Raw genomic sequence first — 21,022 nt, forward strand, 5'->3', positions numbered from 1 at the left:
GGGGAGAGTTAGGTGCCTAAGAATGGGTACCACAAAAGCCTGCACACTGAGCGAGGAGCTGTCTACACTAGCCAGTAGGAAATGCCAAGAAGAAAGGTGTGGGCTAAGACCTGCCCTCACTGGGAATTAGACACTGAACTCCAGGTCAGAGGAAGAAGCCTATCATCACTTGGCTTTCACAGCCATGAAGAAGGCGGTGATGCTGGCACTACCGCCTCATAACTTTTAGCCCAGTGGTTAGGGTGTTCTCCTAGGAAGCAGAAGACCCAAGTTTAAATCCCTACTCGACATCAGACAGAGGTATAAATGGAACACAGGATGTGGGAGAATCGGGAGAGTGCTCCAAATGCTGAATTAACACAGTTATAAGGTACTTACTCCTTTGGCTGTTTTGTAAAGGTTTAGATGTGCTCCAAGAATGCCTACTGGATCAAGCCCCACAGTTTGGGGTTTGGCATGAAATAAACAACTGGGTGCCTAAATTGAGTCAACTGTGTGCAGGCTCACTGGCAGATTTTCAGTCACCCTGTGGGCTTTAATGGTGAAAATTTAGGCATCTAGAGGCTTTAGGCACCTAAACCCCTGGCTCAACTCCTGCCTAACTTTTAAAAATCTCAGTGGCATATTAGATTGGGCATTGGGGTAAGAGTTGTTCAGAAAATCCAACCTTCCTTAGGAAGCAGTCAGCTTAAGAAGGATGTGTCCTGGATTATCATTAGGTCCACTAATTGCAAGGTAATACCACTGAAGAAATTACTGCAGGTAGTTATGGAATACAATCAATTAATTTTAAATGTAAATAAATAAATAAATAAATAAATAAATAAACACACTACATAAGTAATCACTACTTTTCCCATGCATGATTTATTATTTAGCTAGTGATCCTGAACTGTAGCAATTGCATCAAAGTAAGAAAACTGTTTGGATTAGGAAATACAGAAGCCATATATTTGGCAGCCTCACAGAGAGTTCACTAATGAACTAATGAAGTCAGTCGGCTGAAAGACTGCGGACAACACATCCTTCCTTGTTGCTGTGGCAACAGAACTGTGAAATGAGAGCTAATGTATAAACAGTTTGGGTTTCTCCTCACCTTCATTTTTTTAAGTAAAAATTTGTCCTCACAAAACCTAAGATGGACAAGCAAAGAAAATGAAATTTAGCAGTAAGGGATACCAGCAAACTCATGGGTGTCAAGCCAGTAAGCTGAACTCCACTGGGTGCAAAATCATGGAAAGCTGAGTTCCTGTTTGTGGAGGGGGAGATGCAAAACTATTTATACAAACAGATTCCAAATGCATAACACACTATAAGCTGCTTTTACAGCCCTCTCTCAAACAAAAGTCCCATTGACTTCAACAGAGCTACCTGAATGGCTAAGAATCACAGGATAAAGCCCTACGTAGGTCAACATTTTAAACTGCTTTTATGCTCCTAATGAAGTATTGACAAACAAGTTCCTCCATTATTTACCAATCTCACTGGAGAGAGAGGGATGTGATCTGGTGGCCTCCGGCCCAAGATTCCACGCCTGAAACTTCTGACCTCCCAACCTGGGCACAGAGAGATGAACTTTCAGAAGTACTCAGCATTGGTTTAACTATGCTCACATTGAAGTCAATGGGAGTTTACCATTTAATTCACTGATTAAAGGCTAACTCCCATCCACTCAAAGCCTGATTTTCAGAGATGCAGACCATCCAGAACTCCAACTGATATCAGCTGGAGCTGCAGATGCTCAGCACCTCTGAAAAATACAACTATTAATTCCTCTGATTCAGCATTACCCTGGATATAATTAAAAAAATCTTTATTTACAACATTGGAGGCCATTTTTAAGGATTAATTAGTTGAGTACTCTGAAAATGCTATAGACGTGCTAAAGCCAAATCTTAACTGGAATGCGTGCTCAACTCCCACTGACAATGGGATTTGTGTACAGGTACTTGAGGGAAGAATTGAGCCTTAAGTTTTATTATGAAGAAGCGCTGAATTCAGGCTTACCTGCTTGCCTTGCCATGACTAAAAAGCGACCACCACTCATGAATGAATGAACCTGTCTTCAGCTGTTCAGTTTAGGTAAGCACCCAAAAGTGTGGATGCTTACCTGAAATATATAGACTAGAAACAGCACTGAATAGGTGATTTCCAATACTACCTCCTTCTGGTTTTGGCCTGAACCAGGAAGCTCAGAGGCAGGTGAGTGCAAAGTAAAATGTTTGGTTCGAGTTTTGATCCAAGAATCAGTTATTTTATGCAAATCATTTCTATCCCTTACGGAAAAGTCCTATACAATTTAATAGAAAATTAATAGCCCTTCTATACCGTAGTGATTTTTGGTTTTTAACTTTTCTGTAGTATTGAACAATGTGTCTGCCAATTTTTTTTCCAACCACCATTTATATTTTACCATATATTTTTTCAAAACCCACCTCCTTGCCCGAAGATGGTGGGAGGGTTCCTATTTATTTGCCCCTGCTTAGACCCCAACACTGTAAACACAAAGTGGGTACTATAGAGCCCTGGAAGAGATTCTCTTCAGACTCCAGCAATACTACTAAAAGCCATTTTTAAAAAAACCCTGTAATTTAAGTAAACAAGACTTTTTTATAGTAGGATCAGAGAGGCAAGATACGTACCTAACTAACTCAGATTGTATGTGTGTATGTCCGAAAGTGATCTTTATTTGTACCTTCCCATCTGATAACACAGTATCAGATATTGTCTACAACATCTCTACTATAACAGGATACACAAGACTGAACCCCTAGATAATTATAATAGCAGGAGAAATTGTAATCTTAGACTCATTTAAACATAGTTGGAAGGCAGTTTGTAAAGGTGAGGGATAGACAAGTGTGAGCTACAGTTCTATCTGCAGTTATTGCAATTCTGATTATGTGCTCATGCAAAATAGTTATTTAGATACTTACTGAGCCAATTGTTCATGTAATTTTATGATTTGCATGTGAAATTGTGTGTGCAAATATAAGTATATGATTGCATCTGCAATTCTGTGCATAGACCTCTTTTTAGAAAAAGGCTCACAATGATCTGAACAGTCATTCTTGAACAAATGCATAAACACATCCAGCCCCTTTTGAGAGACCTGGGATTTGAATCCATCTTTCCCACAAAGCAGTGCAAAGCACTATTATTAGATTACCAGTTTGGCGCTGAACTAACTTCACTTGATCAACATTTATAGGATCCAATGACTCATGGATGTAGTGGATACACTAGGATCCATCAATAACTTCTCTGTGCTTGAAAGGAAAAAGCTAAGAAAGCTTCTGATACATCACACTGTGTTAAATTACATGTTACTCAACAAGGGTGGCCTATGGCCACGGATTAGGTACCAACAAAATGGAAAAGCACAACAAAAAACACTGTCTCTTCAGAGCATACACCTTTTCGAATATATCTTCTTTGCTCCTACCAACTTGTCGGGTATCAAGACCAGACTGGACCAAAGAGGAGAGAGAATCTAATACCAAATGGGATGAAAGGCTTTCTTCAGCTACAGGAAACCATACCAAAGAAAAATAAACTATCTTAAAGTCTGTAATGAAAAGTACAGCTCTCCCAGTGTAACAAAAGCAGGGTCTTTAGAACCCTTAATCACAGCTTCATCTGGGACTGTCCTGGCCCAGTTATTTCCCGGAACGAAGAGGAGAGTTCCCAGACTGCTTCCTTTTCCTATTAATATATCTACCTTCATATTCCCCAGTCAGGATCCTCCCTTCCTGCAGGAAGGCTGAGCACCTTCTCTGGGTAGGGTAGGCCTTCTGTCTTGGTTACCTCAAAGAAGTTAACCTTTTCCTTTTCTAGTTGAGTGTTGGTATATACACCCAACCAGTTACCTATTTAGAAGGTATTGTTATAAACCATGACCAAGATCTCACTCAGCAGAACAAACTAGAAATGCTCTTTTGGTGCTGAGCTACCCCCAAAGAACTGGCTGTTTTAATTGCTCTCAAGTTGTAACGCAATGCTCAGTGTGATGCACAGCATACAGTACCTTTCTTCACATTTCAAAGACATTACTGCCTGTCCCCTCTCACTACTGATACATTGAGATTTTCAGGCCTATGAACATTCAAAGAAATTGTCCTTTTCACAGTAATTATTGAACTTTCTTTGGGTTTCTCCCCAGAGCCCTCTTATGCTTTTATTATGTGGAGATTTTATAGCCATTATCAGCATCTAAATGTCAGCTCACATTCTGAGATTCAGCCTACTGTGGCTAAAACAGGCTAATCCTGGGACATGAACTAAATTGGAGGAGGAAAATATCCCTTCTGTATTGGTACTCAACAAATGGACCAGCATGGTGCTAAAGCTGGTGCTATCTTTTAGATAATATGTAAAAATGATATCTTGACCAAGTGTGATTAGATTAAGGGGTATTTTTCATAAGACACCCACGTTCTAGCCACATTTCAAACACAAGTGGATACATTTTGCTTACTTACATTTAGATTAATACGATATTTTTCCATTTCCAGCCTCTACTGCAGAGCACCATTAACACTAGAGCTAGTTACATTTTATTGTGAGACGAAGTGATCCCTAGATCATTTGTAAAACACTGCGATCCTTTGGGATGAAAGATGTAAGTTATTAACCACAGTCTTTTTTGTTTCAAGACCCAGGAGTTCCCTACTGTTGTTTGGAGTAAAAAAGTACATTAATCACAGAAACAATACAAGTCTAAGCACAGGTTACACACAGTCAACTGGTGCTTATATTGGGATGGACATATTTTATCCTTACCAATCCTTCTCCAACACTTAGTGCACATAGGAAACAAGGATCTTTTCTTCTATTCCCATTTTCAGTCTCATAACTTTAGTATAATCATTTCCATCCCATAATCACCGCTCCATCAGGTGGAGTACAGGAAGAAATTACTTTCAGTGGTTTAACATTGCACTATTAGGTATCTGATAGGAAAAGAGTTGTTTATGCCTCAAATTCTGAAGAACCCATTACTAGAAATACCATTCCAGACTATATGGGCAATATTTGTCTGTGCCATGGTGGCACCTTATTTGTTACTATAATAAATGCAAATAAGATGGCTTAATACTAGTCATATTACTACTACTAATATTAGTAGTATTCATATTACTGTAGTACCTGGGAGCCAGGGTCCTGTACAAACAGAACAAAACAAAAACCAAAAAGCAAACAAAAAAAAAAGACAGTCCCTCCCCCAAAGAGCTTACAATCTAAGTACAAGACAAAAGACAGACAGATGAGGGAGATAGAGGTTTTGACTCAGATTGCCCCTTTTCTCCTCTTTCAACTCTAGCCTCGGCCCTCTTCCTCCCTCTCAGCTTTAAACTTGTGCAATTTTCTCCTCTATGACTTGGCTTTACACTTGACCCTTTTATTTTCTTCTGTTTAACTTTAAATCTTAGGCCTTTTCGACATGAGGAAGTTGCACTGTTATAGGTTAATTATACCGATAAAACTACACCATAAGTGAGAGTCTGAGCTGCTTTGTTTACACTGGTTTAAGCTACTTTGTTTGCCAGGCATTGTGTCCACGCAGTGCTGCGCTGCATTGATATAAACACACTGCACTCTGGGTGGGTATGCCGGAAGCAAAGCATTGCTAGCATCCTGGGTGCTCTAAGCAGTGGATTATGGGATACCTAGCAGCTGCTAGTTGCATTGTGAGTTTTAGGGTCGAACTCCCATGATCCAGCCTATAGGCACAGGTGAGTGGAACTTGTGTATATCAGGGGAGGTGCCATTTTTGGCTGTGGTGTGTTGGAGAAGTGGAGGGGCAAGGATAGGAAAAAAAGAGGGAGCAGGGGTGGGTAGTTTCTCTGGTTGTCCTGTGATAGGGTGTCAAACAATGGATAATGGGTATAGGAGTGTTTTTGAAGAGCATACTATTGAGGAGGGAGCAGAAAAGGTGATCAAGCAGAGGAGTAAGGCCACTAGCAGGAAACACTACTTGCACCCTCTCCTGTAGCATCTGATAGAAAGTTTACAAAATCCCTTCAAGTCAGTACTAATTGGACAGATTGTTGTGATATACCAGAAGCCTCGTCAGGTGAAGTTCCTTCAAGCAGCATTATTAGGCAAGTACTCTGGGGGGGGCATCTCTGTCTGGGTCTCGAGTTCCAGAGAGGTTCTGGTTATCTGGGGGACTCTACTCCTGGTCAGCATTGCCTGGGTTATTTCTGCTCATGGTTCTGCCTCATTTCAGCCCAAGGTCAAACTGTAACTAACTAGGACTCTGTGGTGGCACTTCAGGCAAAAAGCCCTGGCCAGACCCTCACAGTATGCACATGAACTCTGTGCAGTAACCCTGTGCCCTTCTCATTTTTCCTGGTAATTTGGTAGTTTTGCTGCAGCCCTTTGGCTTTGGAGTTACACTGGAACACATCCCTGCTTTCTCTCCACTTCCTGTAATAGCTGCTTGTAAATCTTGGCATTCTGGTCACTACTACTGGAAAGATCAGACTGGATACGTTCATATCCCAAGAGGCCAAGGAAGTCCAGGACCTCCTGATGGGACAACACAGAAGTACAGGTCATAGCTGTGGTGCTGGACTTGGGAGGAGTGCACTTGCAACGATGTCAGTTTACAGTGATGCTCTCAGACTTGTGCCACTAGCATTTAAACCGGGGGGAGGAACACTTTGTGCTGCTGATCATGGAGCAGTGGAGTGCACACAGGTAACCAGGCAGGCAAATTCACACGAGCCAATGCACTGTGGGGTAGGAGTGGAAGAACTAACTGAAGCAGTATAGTTATATCAATATGGGGATGTGGCCACACAAATAATTACCAGCATAACTCCTGCTGAAATAAAACATTGGCTCCAAAGCAACTGGAAATCCCACTGAACTTTTTTCAAGATGTGACTGCCCAGACCACTGGCTAATACATCTATACTCTGCTGTATGAAAGATTTTAATTGTGTCCTTGTAATCACCAACAGAGTTTATTTTAAAAGCCCCGGCTTCTGCTGAAGGGGTGGTAGCCAAGTAGATTCCTACACACAAATGTTCTGGTAATTCTTACAAATCCAGACAATTTTGTTTACAAATAACCATTTACAGAAAAACTATGACATATATTATGTTCTAGGAGAAAAATCCCTCAAATTTTTAGAATACCAAGGAAGATCTGCAAAAAAATGCATCACCATGCTATGTCTCCCAAGAAAAATCCAACAATTAGCCACATGGCTAATACAAGGAAGGTGAGATATAAACAGACCACAAATCAGATTAGACACTCTCAGAAGTGGTTAGGGGTGTGCTAGATATGAACCAATGAACTAGATATATTGTAGAACAACCAAAAAAAAAAAACATGACTTGAAGGTTAACCTACACTATATATTAACTAGAAAAATCCATCCTTCAGTTATATACTAAAAAAACAAACAAACACTCATGCCCCATCTGCATACCTAAAACAGTCAAATACTTATTTTTGAACCACTTGGAAAATTACCATGGCCAAACACTACACACCTACCACCAAACAAACATGTAAATATCCCTATAAAAAGCATATAGTTCATAGGATAGCATATAGTTCCTATAGCTCATAGGAAAGAAAAACAAGAACAAAAAATGACTCCTTTTCAGTATTGTCAAGTTGCCAGATCTACATGGAGCAGACAATCAACCATTTAAGACAGAATCTTATTTCAAAGCTTGCTATCTTGATAAAAATCTCATTTGAACCCGTAAACTGCCGAGCTGCATTTTTAATGTCTATTGAAATATGGTAAATGATGATTTGTGAGAGTTCTACATTTCCATCTGACATTTATAATGTCATTCAACAAGCTAATTTTATTAGGATGTAGAATAAGTGTGCATTCACTGTTCTTCCGCAGATGATCTGAAACTCTTAGTCCCCTAAGGTGTTTCAGAAAGAGAGATTAATTGATCCACATCTTGATGTATAAAAGTTGGAATGGTTAAACCTTGCCCTTGTATGTTCTCTTAGAGATGCTTGTTCTGGTTTGCAGCTTGTGGGATGTAATTCACAAAAGCTTTCACCATATCAGGTTCACTGGAAATTTCCAACTGGAATTTCATATTTGCAGGAAAACACCAAGTGAGCTTCAAGTAAATGAGCCACACTGCACTGGGAATACCTGGGGCCAGTCAGCAGGATAAGGGCAACTAGCTGGGCTCCTCTGCCCACCACCAGTCCCTTTGGATTTAGCACAGGGACCCAGTGTCCCATTCCCCTCTCTGGGGGCACCACGTGGGGCAGAAACCCTCCATCCCAGCATCAGAGTGGGAAAGGAGAGAGAGAGAGAGAGCCAGGCTGAGCACATCCCAAGTTATCTCTCCTTGTGCCCAGCACATGATCCCAGAGGCCAATGCCCTATGAGAACCATTTTCTCATGGTGGCAGCTGCTGTAGTTAGTCCTGTAAATTAAATGATAAACTATGCTATTTTGCATAAGATTCAGGGTTCAAACCCTGAGGATGATGCATGATGGGGAGGTTGTTACAGTTGCCCAGAATGGAATTTGATTTTAATATTTTCCTTTTTAAAAAAAAAAGGAAAACCACACTAGGATATTACATACAAAAAGAAAGTTACTTAGATTGCAAAGACAAGCACCTGAAAGTTAGGAAATGTCAGATTTTCAGTTGCTTGCATGCATTATGAGAGAGTGTTTAATTACATCATTACGTGCTATTTTTTTCCACACAACCTCTGTCTCATTTAGTGAGCAGAATGGACACAAAGGGTCTAAATTAAGGTGGCATAAGCTATCATAAATCCGGCGTTCCTTAACTTTTGCATTCCTGACTTTACAATCTAAATAACTTTCTTTTAATGTAAGATTTTGCAAGAGACAGAAATTCTGATTCCCTCTCTATTTTCAGCTGATAAAGCTAAGAGGGAGTCTAGGACTTGTTGAGCGAAGGAGAGGCTTAAGAATGCAGTTAGCCTGACCTGTTCCAAGTCCTCACCCAGGTTCATGAATCTCAACAAATTTTAGTTTTGGGCTGAAACCCAAAATCAAGTGAATTTCACCTAGTTTTGAGTTTGGGGCAATACCAATGATGCCATCTGACCTGTCCCATCTCCCTACTACTACAAACATAGGGTTTATAATAAACTCTGCTACCAGGAAAACCTGCACTTGTAGAAGATACTACATTATACTTTCAGGCTTACATGATGCAGTATTGTGTCCTGAAGCTTAGATCCAAGATAGTCATACTTCTATAATCAAGAGACATAAGATATCACCACCAGTCACAATTCGGTCAGTTATCGCAAATAATTTACTGTGCATTGAGGTCCATGGGTCATTCTCCCTGCGCCAAATAAAGAGATTTTTACAAAACAGTAACTGTTGGATTGGACTTTTAATTTACCTTCTGGTTTCTCAGCCTTTACAGGAAAAGCTCACTTTTGAAATGAAAAGCTAAGATTCTCATGCAATCTCTTGATTGTAGTGATTGGAGCTTGAAGAAAACACACCAAATATTGAAAGACTCAAAAAAAAAACCCCGAGAGATACTATATTTCCTTATTTTAAAAGGTACTCATCTTGAGTAATGCATGCACTTGCCTATGCATTTAACTGTGTGTACCTAACCAGGATTCACTGCCCAGGAGTTCTAGATGTGGACATTCTGACTCTTCATCCTCCTCTCTAGATGCAAGTTTTGATATTTTGGCAGGTACTGTTATCTAATCGATACTTTAAAAAAAAAAACAACACTTCCTGTGGTAACACTTCTGCCATCTTTATTCAACATTAAGCAGTATTTTTATTCTGTGTTGCACTGACTACTAATTGGACTATTTGCAGAGTACAGTCCAGCTGTCAACATGAGTAAGGATGGCCAAACCAAGTCCTATGTGACAGTTAGGTAAAAAGCATAAATTAAATAAACCAGTCTAATCAAAGACTTAATTTATGACAGTGTCAATAACTTTGCCTTTTTGCAAACGCAATGAACATGTTCTGTATATCACGGAAAGTTGCTGGCTTTCACTTATATGCCAAAGTGACTTGATAAAGTATGAAAGTTGCTGATCAATGCACATGACATATTGGCTTTCACATTAGTGACTTTCATGTACGCTACATAAATATCGTGATGACATTTGTAAAAATATCAGCAAGCAATACCAAGGGAGAACTTAGCTTTGAAATTGCTATCAGTTTGCAAAAACATTGAAATGCTCACTCCCCCAAAAATTGGGGCCTTTAACATTACTGGTGGCTTTCGCTGCCTTGTGTCACTATTTATGGTGGCTTGCCTTTTTTTTTTTTTTTTAATTTCTCACTGCATGATTTAATGTTTTTTTCTTCCTTTCCTGCGGTGGCATCGTTTTCATGGAGGCAACTTTAATTATTTACTCCATATATCCTGCGTCAATGCAGGTTAGTACATATTTCTTAAGGTAGTCAGTTATGTATGTTTCCTGTGTGTGTAAACAGACAGGAAGGGGGCTGGGCTTCAATTTAAATGTATTTATTTTAAGGCAGTTGTGTTTTTTATCCTTCTGCTTCCTGCCAGAAAGGTAAATGTTTAACTCAGTTAACATGCTGCTGTTTTTGACTGTCTTCCTTTACCTCTGTACATCCTTCTCATGGACATATGAAGTCTGAAGCTCAAGAAAATATAACATACATGGGAACCTTCAGAGGAATTTAAGGCCCAATCCTGCAAAGTGCTGAGTGGCCCCAGCTCCCACTAGCTCTACTGAGAATTGAGAACATTCTGCATCTCAGAAGATTACGCCGTTAGAGTGCTGACTAGACAGAGCCTAAAAGACAGGGCATATGAAAAAGAGCAGGCCTGAGCATAAAGGCTTTGTTCTGAAGAAAATAAATCATCTTCCTGTGAGACACTCAGCACCTTCAATATCCAAGATGTTGGGACCACTCAGCTGCTTAGGCTCTGGCCCCAATCTGGTGCTAAATCACAGCAGGGGTGAGGGAAGGAATCCTCAACCTTAATATGTGCCTCAGGATCTTTTAACCCAGGCAGTTCCTGCAGGGTATGTGCAGGAAGTAGCAGGTACAACCTAATGCTTCCTCCAACGTAAGTATATGTTTTTTTCTTTGCTTGCAAACACCTAGGCCATGTCCCCAGTGTACCCTCTTTCCTTATCTCTGTTAGAATGTAGACAGCAGCCATGGAGACCTCCTCTATGGCACAAAGTGAAATGCATATTACATTTGGACTGTCTGCCCCACTTGTGCAACAAAACACCATAGCTCTAGTGCAGAGGTTCTCAAACTGGAGGGTGGGCTCCCCTGGCAGGGCATGGAGTGTATTCAGAGGGAGGCATGAGAAACTTATGGGGAAAAAAAAAAAAAAACCCAACTTATTGCGCAAATTTTACCCACCACCATGAATAACTAGCCAAGCTGATCCCTCCACACAGATCAGGTCCTCAGCTGGCACTGTGCATTGGACTTGCATAGCATTATACAAAGTCATTGCCACCTGTACTTTAATCCGTTTGATACGATGCGGTGTGCACATTTAATTGCAAGCATCGAGCACCAGGGCAATTTTGCTTTGCTCTTATTACAATGGACCGTGGGCTCTTGCTGCTTTTCATATTTAGTGAGAGTTGTATGTTTACTGATATTTGATATTGCTCTCACATCATCACTTGGGAAATTGATACATGATGATGATAATACTTGTGTGTGCTGTACTTTTTTGTGTGTGGCTATATGCTAACTTAAGAAGTTTACATGCCACTTTACCACATGCATGAAGCCTCCATTAGGATAGCTTATAACTCAAAAAGTAGTTCAGGACTGATCTAGCAGCGATGCACACAAACAAACAACAATGCAACTTTTCATTCCATTAAACATTAAATCCTCTTTTATAAAAAAGGAATAGCATAATTAAAAAAAAAAAAAAGGCTTCTCCTACTTCTACGAAATAATCTTCTTCTGAGGATGCTACTGCCATCACAATGAAGGAATTAAGCAAAAACCATGCAAATATCCTGAGGTAACAAATGTGCCAGAATACATATCTCCTCAAATCCTGATGTTTCCTAACCCTACTGCAAATAAGCTTACAAAACGCAAGTTCTGCCACTTATATAATATACATAAATGTAAACAAAACATCAGGCTCATCTTCAAACAATGAAAATATTCCCTCCACCCCATCCTTTGGAAGCTTCTCTGAAGAAGTAAATCACAATAAAATCTTCTTAAATGAATCCCTGGATTATAAATCCTTCTAAAATAGAATAAATATCTGAGGCTGAAACAATCTCTCTTTAAAAAGCGAATCTGCAGAAGAGTGCCTGCCCCACTTGCTTTCCAAAATTCCCTTCGCTTTGAGATGGCACTATGGCTATCCAGGACAGGGGAAATTACACCAAAAGAAACACTTCACACTTCAGAACAAAACAAAAACAAAAATAAAAAACAAAAACCCAAAGCCAACTTCTCCTAATCTACAGGAACAGATACATAAATGGATGTTCCCCAACACGAACCAAAAATAAAAATCTACAAGCAGGATTCCAGTGCACCTGAGGTAGAAATTCATTCTCTACAGTATTTCAGTAGAACATTCGCTTGTGCTAGATTTCAAAGGCTAAAAACTATGCCTTAAAAAGAAACAAAAGACGTCTGGATGCATTATGGGGAAAGAACACTGGAAGCAAAAAAATTCTCATTTCTTATGGGATTCACACTGCCTAAGAGGTGTGGGAGAGGAGCTCCACAGTTTTCTTGAGGCAGGACTGGGTAAAGTCAGGGGCAACCCGCACACCCTCTATAACATCTATTTATCCCGTACTCATCGTTCACAACCATAGAAGCCTCCTTGTGCTTTTGTGCACAAATGGGTTGTGCAGCACTGCTAAAGGGACCCCACAAGCAGTGAGCCTTCAATTCTATTTTTATTCTCCTGTAAACTACCATTTTTCAAGCCACATTGCCAGTTAGGTGCCAGTGGGTCACGTCTGTTTACCACTGAAGCTGTTGTACTGACAGTTTTCCTGGGGTAGGGGAAGCACATAGGGAGTCTCCCCATTCTCCTCCCTCTTCCTATCCTTCTGTGCCCTAAGCAATAGCCTCTCACAACACTGCACTGCACTGGGGGGACTTCAAGGGCTGCCTCTTCTGTCTGCATCCTTGGGATACCCAATGCCTGTAAGCACAGGTAGGAGTGAAGCCAATGACCCTGCTCCCTGCTACATGGGCTATGGAACAGACTCATGGGTATGACCCTCTGGAATAATTGCAACTGCTTCAGTGGTTCCAGAAATAATCCAGTGCCACTGCCTGTACAATTAAGGCTGTAGAGGCCTGACACATACTAGTGAATGTATGAAATATCTGATCCAGCAACAAAGTTGCTAGAAAACTTCCATTTACTCCAGTGGGAGCAGGATGGACCCCGAATGCTTTTCTTGTTTTGTAGGCAATAAAATGGTGCTGCAGCCTATAGGCCCAGCACCACTCCTATTGAAGACAACAGTAGTTTTAGCATTGACTTCAATCGGAGCCAGAATAGCCTGAAGACTTTTTTTTTTTTGGTTATTTTTTGCAGCTGTTCCTTGTCGTATCACCTCTTGTGGTATTTCAGTGTAAATTAATTCAGCAAGCCATTCAGTTCTGTAGAGAGCTCCTCCTCACTTTCCCCGCTTATAATCATATTCTCCTTATGCTAATTATCTCCTCTTATGGATGATTTCTCTAGGAAGCAAAGATTTAGCTGATTTAGAATTAACTGAACAGGTTTGCTTGCTTGTTTACTTTTATATCTTCATTCTCCAGGCTTTATTCATTGATTCAATCTGTATATTGAATGGCAATTCTAAATACTGATAAATAATTCTGCCTGCTTAGTAGGTAGATTTTTCCAAGGTCTCATGCGGCAGTGTTCCTCCTGCTAAACAACCTCACTGCCAAGGGCTTATTGCTATATTTGCAAAAAAGTTTTGTTTTCTCTTATGTGAACACCTTTAAAAGTAGCCAGCCTCCTTGGCCACAGGCACTATGGCAAATATAATAGAGGGTTCCTATAGCCAGGGTTTTATCACACCTGGCGGCAGGATATATCAATAAGCAAGTATTTATTTCAAAAGTATGGGTCAATAATATGGAGGTCTCTTGCAAAAACTGCATCATAGTCTGGTACTACCTACAAAATCAAGACTACCTGGTCACATAGCCCAAGACAAAGAAACATGGTCAGTGATGCAGTGCCTCCTCTTTGCTCTTGACTTTCTCTTCTCTCCCCTTCTTTAACAGTAGAGGTTGCTCTTCCTTCCTCTGTCCTCCAGCTCTTCTTCCTCTCTTCCGCATCACTTCCCTTCATCTCTCTCCACTGCTGCCCTATGAAAATGTTTTCCTTTAAATCAAGTGCTAGGGGTCTGTGTTCTTTCTCCTCACTGACATTGCTTCTCTCTGCATCAGCTATGTGTACAGAATACACCTGCCCTCATTGATAAAGTACAGGTCCAGCTATTCCCGTCTTATAAAAAAAAATCTGCAGGCGGGCAAGCCTCAACTGGAAAGCCCTCAAGATTCTCTTCACAGTTTCATAAAATAAGGTAGGGAGCATGTTACAGCCTCATGGAGAGGGGACAGCTGAGTTCTGGACACCTTCCATATCCTAAAATCTATAGGAGAAAGCAGAGGGACAATTACTTTACACTAGGGGAAGGATATCCTCACATACTCATTGCAGTACAGTCTCTTGAGAAGGCCTGGGGCTACGGGTTGTCACCTTTGTCCCCAACAGCCCTCCTCAGGAGCCAATCAGCATGGAGCAGCATTAACTTCCTCTTTCCTACAATCATAATGGAAGCACATCAGAGTGCATCTGCTGACCAGCCTCCTGCATCTCCCTGAACCACCTCCTCTTTCCCAGAGAGTTCTGACCACGGGCAGTGAATACAAAGGAGCTTCTGCAATGTCTCAAGGAAAAAGGGAGCATGGACAGAGCTTCAGCTCCTCCCCTTCCAAACTCACATTGGTTCTGAGTCCACTTTTGATCCCTTGCATATCTTCATGGCACATGCCTTTATATCCATTCAGTTACATTAATTTAGGACAGAATAGAAAAATTGTCAATAGATTGCTGAAAAAGACAGACCATCTTTCACAGGATATTTGGCACGTATGTTATTGAAAAAGATCATTAGGGGACATCTTACCCCAGGAACAAGGCTGAGAGCTGTAAAAGAAGTATACAGTAGATCCCACAAACAGACAGGCAACTGAATCTTATTTTTCCCCCTATTTCTTTTGAAATACTTTATACACATGAAGTACATAGGAAGCAATGTACAACTATTACTGTGTGCACTCATTACACATTGCCAATTTCCCCCCCCACCTCCAGTAGTGGGGAATTGTGGGAATTGTAAGGATGAGGAATTAATAGAGCAGAAGTATGAGTTTAAAAGTTACGTGGATTACTGATAGCAAGTTGTATTAAATTGTACTTTGCCAACAGAGTTATTTGTGCTATTTTTAAGTTATTTCAAGGGTTCCTGGAGCAGATAAACAGGTGCCCTTTTTAGCATTTCTATCCATCTCAATGAATATATCCCATACATGAGAACAAATACATGTATTCAGTTAATTTACTTCAAATTGGATATATAATGTGCAATAAAACCATTACTTTTTACTCAGAAAGGAAGCAAGACAATCCAGTGCAAATAAACTATGTTAATGCTCCATTATGGTAGAGAATTAATCCACACAATAATATAAAATAATGCAAAACACTGCATTGCATGTGCAAAGAGGCCTAAAATTCTGTGGCCCCGAGGAAATCATTCTGAATTCCTTGAACTTGGGGTCTGAGATCTCAGTCAGAACATTGCAACAACATACATTAGTTGCATCATTTTGTTTTTGTTTTACATGGAATAATTATTACATGTAGTATACAGAAGTCACCATTAGAAGGTTGACATTCGCCATTCAAAAGCAATTAAGTATAATAACCACAAATGCAGGGATTACCCATAGAACTGAGGCAACACTAATTGCTTTCCAATGGCAAATATTAACAATTCAGTGGTAGTCTCTGCTCTTTTATTATATAGGCAGTTTCACTTTGAGTTGTACCCAAAACACAACAGAATATATTTGCATCATATATTACAATTAAAATATTTAACATTTATATATGAATTTACCATTAACTCATACAATTATGAAAATCCCACAAATTATTAAAACTATGAATTTTGACAATTTATTGTTCTTCTGATCCAAATAATCCTTTTTAATGCAAAGATGCTTTTTAATGTAAATGGAAAGAAATAGCTCTAACATACTGCCTGTCGTTCACAATAGGATAACAACTTGAGTTTATACAATTATTTATTATTCATATATGGTAATAAAGGGGAGAAAATTATACTAATGCACCTGCAGGAAGTCTAGCAAGAGGTAATATTCACTTTGAATGTAAATACAATTGCCATTTTATATGTGGTAGAGATATATTCATTATACTTACAGTAAACAGTATGAGATTTAGGTGTGGTCAGGAGCATAAAATCCTCCATCTCCCAATAAAACTAATATTATTGATGTAATATGTCCATATAAATCCAACATAACAGTGCAATAAAATAAATGCTATATTTAAGATTAACTCTACTTTCATCTTTGTACATTTAGAACAAAGAACGCCACAGTCAATTAGTCCATTGGAGTTGCAGTTCTCAACTTTTCCATTCCATAACTCCATGTTACAGCACAAAGAAGTTTTGGGGCTCCCCTCCATGAAGAAGGTTAGGGATTCCATGTCCCCGGTACCAATACCCAACCCCCAGGATGAGAATCCATGTATTAGAGTAATAATAGTGCTACAAATTTTGAAAGTGGATAACAATGATAATTGGAAACCATCATAGTGTTAAATTCATATCAGATATAATCACATATCAAAAGGGAAGAAATGAAGATAATCCTACAGAAAATACCGGTACGGTTCTCCCACACTTCCCCTCCCCACTTCCCCTTCCACCAATCTACTCAATGAACAAAATTAACCAAATATCCATCTTCATTTTGTATCCTGATTTTGAGTGTTTTAGTCATTTGAATGGGGTTATAGGCTCATCAGTTGATCTGATCAGAAGATAATGAGGTTCTTGTCCCAGAATCAGGCTCCAGAAGAGTTTTATAGGGCCCCTGGGGTACATGACAGGAATACTCACGCTGATAATAAAAGCTTATAACATTATACAAATTTGGTTAAGACAACATAAAATGATAGACAAAATGACTGATTAAAAGAAAATGAATAATCAAAAGTCTTATTTTAGAGACTTATGTGATATATATATTTCTACGGTATGCTTTGGATTAATATACTCACACCCCTCCCTGATGACCTGGTTGAGAGATGTCCAGTTCCTCAACTCTTGAGTAGAGGGGTGGAGAACTAGGCAATGCTCCAGAGCTAAGAGCTATAAGGCTAAGACTAATACTACAAATAATACTAAGTATAAACGAAGAATAAAAATCATAACACTAACTAAAAGAAGCTTCAAGAAGGAGTAGCTGACAATCACACCAAATAACACAATTCACCCCCTTCTTATACTCTGAGCAATATGGGTCCTCCTTCTAAGTCCAAACTTGGATTCTTTACCCCCAAATTATTAGGGTAAACTTATTCTATAGGCTGGCAGGTTTGTGCATATTAATGACATATCCACATCCTTTCCAGACATTTCCAGACAGTTAGTTTATCTCACCTTTGTTATTTCTGGCCCTTTTGTGGGTTCTGTGGTGTATCTGTGAAGTTTACTGAGAGAGCCCCTCACCCTGTTTTGATACCTCCTGACTTATCTAGGGTAAAGTTATAACCGTATGTCTTATCCTTTAACTCATAAATACTTATCTGGGCCAAAGGTCCCGAACATATGTATGCTAACTGCCTTAGCTTTCATACAGGATGTATGTGGCCTGTAAGGTACCTTGCATTACAGCTATAATACTTTAATATGAATCTATGACTCTATTATAATAAAACAACAATACTTAAATCTATAAGGAAAGATAGATAGATAGATAGATAGATATAGAGAGAGAGAGAGAGGCAAGCAAGCAGGCTAGTCCTGTAGGCTACAACTTCAGATGCCTGCATGTGAAGCCTTATTTTGTAAGAACATCCTGGGGAACTTTGGTGGACTGTAATATGTTAATTATTTAAGAGATAATGATCATGGGAGAGAGGCACACAGGGCAGTGAAGGTAGTTTCACCTTCACCATCGCATTTATAAAGCCTCACAGAGAACTATTCCAGGTGATGGGAAGATTAGCTGATCTGCACTGAGTTTTTCCTCACCATAGGGAATTTTCATGTTATTTTGTTGATATAGTTGCTTGGATCTGGATGTCTGTGTGCGCAAAGGTATCTGGGTATGTGCACAGACACCTTTGCACATGCACCCGCTCTCCCATTCCCCCCCCCCCCCCCCACACACACACACACCCTGTGCTTTGCACTGGACACCAGGGAACCAATCGTAAGGGTTTGACCCAAGATATTTTGAAAAGGAGGATGCCTCATGATCATGTTCCTGAGTGCTATTGCTTTCTTAGAATCTCCATTTGGCATTTCTTTGGGCATACATTTTAAGTGAATAATCATTCAATATTTTCAAGGGCAGATTCAAAAAGCAAGTAATCCTTTCAGGGTGAAACTAAAAATTAATTCTGACAGGAAGGGAATGAAAAAGGGAGAGATGTAATGGGACACAGATGGTATCCAAAGGAGGAAAAATAGCCTTCTTGTTAAGGCACAGGACTGTGAAACAGAAAATTCGTATTTGGTTCCCTGGTCTAGCACTTTCTCCATGAAGAAAGACCATTTAATCAGTCTGCTCACATACTTCTGTTTTATACTTACCTGTAAGGAAAGTGTTGTGTGTAAAACACTTTGAGAGTTTCTATTAGGAAGTATCATACGAATGCAAAGTATTATTACTGCTTTACTATAAAGATTTCAGTGTCACTTAGCTAGGATATTTGATTTTTCTGTTTTGTAATCTTCATCCAAATCTTGGGGGGAGGGGTTGCATATTTATGTTTATTTTATATATGCTTGTGAAGTTTTGGAATACAGTTAATGATTTTAGTAATAATATCTTCACTGTCATATCTAAAGCCTTTTAAAAAAAAATAACGGAACAGATCCCCATCTGGTGCAGTCGACATATCTGTATTGAATACAATGGAACCACTCTGATTTACGACAGCTCAGAATCTGGCCCAGTATGCTCATTATACTCAACTTTTAACAATATATAGTGACCCTAATAGTTCCAAAGTAATTAATAGTAATCTTACAGGCGGAATCACTTGTCATAGTCATAACTGTACCAGTTATAGAGTCACATGATACACATGCATTCTAGAACCTGAGATTCGGATGCTAACTTGTGCAATGATTTAGAATCCAAAAAAAAATTTTTCATTCCTGATTTTACTATTTTCCCCTAGTTCCTGGAGGGTGGGAGCAGCAGATTAAGGGCTCAATGCAGTTTTGCCACTGATCTCAATTACAATTTGATCAGGCCCTTAAAATGAGGTGCTATCAAAGCAGCTACAGTGAGACTGTCATTGGCATGTACAGTGCATAACAAGAACAGAATCAGGAGAAAGATTTCTTCCTTCCAAAAGATATTTGGGGGAGAGGGGAGTAAAAAGACAGTAAGCCCTGCATGCCTGCTCTTTTCCTTTCTCTCTTTTTTTGTGGGGTGGAGGAGGGAAGATTCTGAAATAAATGAAGGATAGCAGAGTCCTAGCTTTCAAAAGGAACAGAGGAAGAATTGCTGTTTCGGGCAGTAGTCAAACCTTCAGTCATCGGAGTTTCTTCAGATTATTTATTAAGTGTTCTTTCATTTGTGAGAGAAAGTGTACATGAAGGGTTTAGCAGCACATGGACCATAGAACTGGGCCCAAAGACTTTCCATAATATTAGTAAGTTCTTTTTATTACACATATCTCAGAATATCATGGACAAATGCCAATTTGGAGGTTGCTATTCTACCTTTGAAGTTTGGTTAGAGCTTTTCGAAAGTTTCCTTAACTTTGAAGGCATTCACACCAAATAATGGCTGTATTATGGAGTCCAGGCCAAGACATTGGAACAGTCAGAAAACAGACTGTCACAGAAAATATTTCCCAGGTCAGAGCCTGCCCTGTAAGGACTTTGGGAGTTTGATCTTGAATGTGTGAATCCTCCTGTAGTGTATGCATGAGGAGCTTATCCCACTTTTGCCAACACTTGCATTTTTTTATTGTGATTGTCACAATGTCATGTGTTTTTTCTTACAGTCCCAGCTCCTGGAGTCATCTGATAATGAGAATCTAGGCTTTTTTTTAAAAAAAAAAAAAAAAAAAAAAAAAAAAAAAAAAAAAATTTTTGAGCCCTCAAAGTTACAGACAAAAGCTGAAAATGTGAGCCAAGGGTATCCTAAAGACCCAAAAACCAGAAGGCAAATAAATACCATTTACAAAAAGAAATCTCATGCTTTTTAAGCCAATCTTGGAGGGCGGGGAGGGAGGTTCAGCCCTGACCCCATCATTTTTTAAATGCTTGAGGCTGACAATACTGTTTTACAACAAACAAGAGGCCTTTGCTACAGATAATTTTGAAGAATTTTTTACCTGGGTCACCAAAACAGGGGGCACATTGGAGGCAGTGATGCTCAGGTAAAAGTGTGGGAGAAGCAAGAGGAATCCCAGAAACTTTAACTAATGAACCACAAAAGTGATGTTTCCATTTTAGATTTCAGTTGGCTCTGTCAGCATGTACAGTACATGGATTCTTGAGCATCTGCACAACAAAAACATTAAAACAGCAATGTTAAATTGAAATTAAAGGCCAGATCTTCAGCTGGTGTGAACCACCAATATTCCACTGAACTCAATGGAACACATTCATTTACATCAGCTGATCTTACATTTAGAAGCATGGTGTGCACATGAGTTTACACAGGATTGCAGGAATGACATG

At 39.6% G+C, this 21,022-nt stretch overlaps 1 protein-coding gene across 1 annotated transcript in view; it reads right to left on the reverse strand.

The window, feature by feature from the left end:
- Positions 1–21,022, reverse strand: part of MAPK10 (mitogen-activated protein kinase 10) — a 314,249-nt gene that overhangs the window by 226,825 nt on the left and 66,402 nt on the right. Inside the window, exon 4 of the mRNA XM_067557119.1 lies at positions 20,674–20,842. The gene's annotated coding sequence lies outside the window, so the exon portion shown is untranslated. The remainder of the gene's footprint in view (positions 1–20,673; positions 20,843–21,022) is intronic.

This window comes from Emydura macquarii, unplaced genomic scaffold (assembly GCF_026122565.2).
Source record: "Emydura macquarii macquarii isolate MOO-44397 ecotype Brisbane River unplaced genomic scaffold, CSIRO-AGI_Emac_v2 contig_1790, whole genome shotgun sequence".
NCBI classification, from domain to species: Eukaryota; Metazoa; Chordata; order Testudines; family Chelidae; genus Emydura; species Emydura macquarii.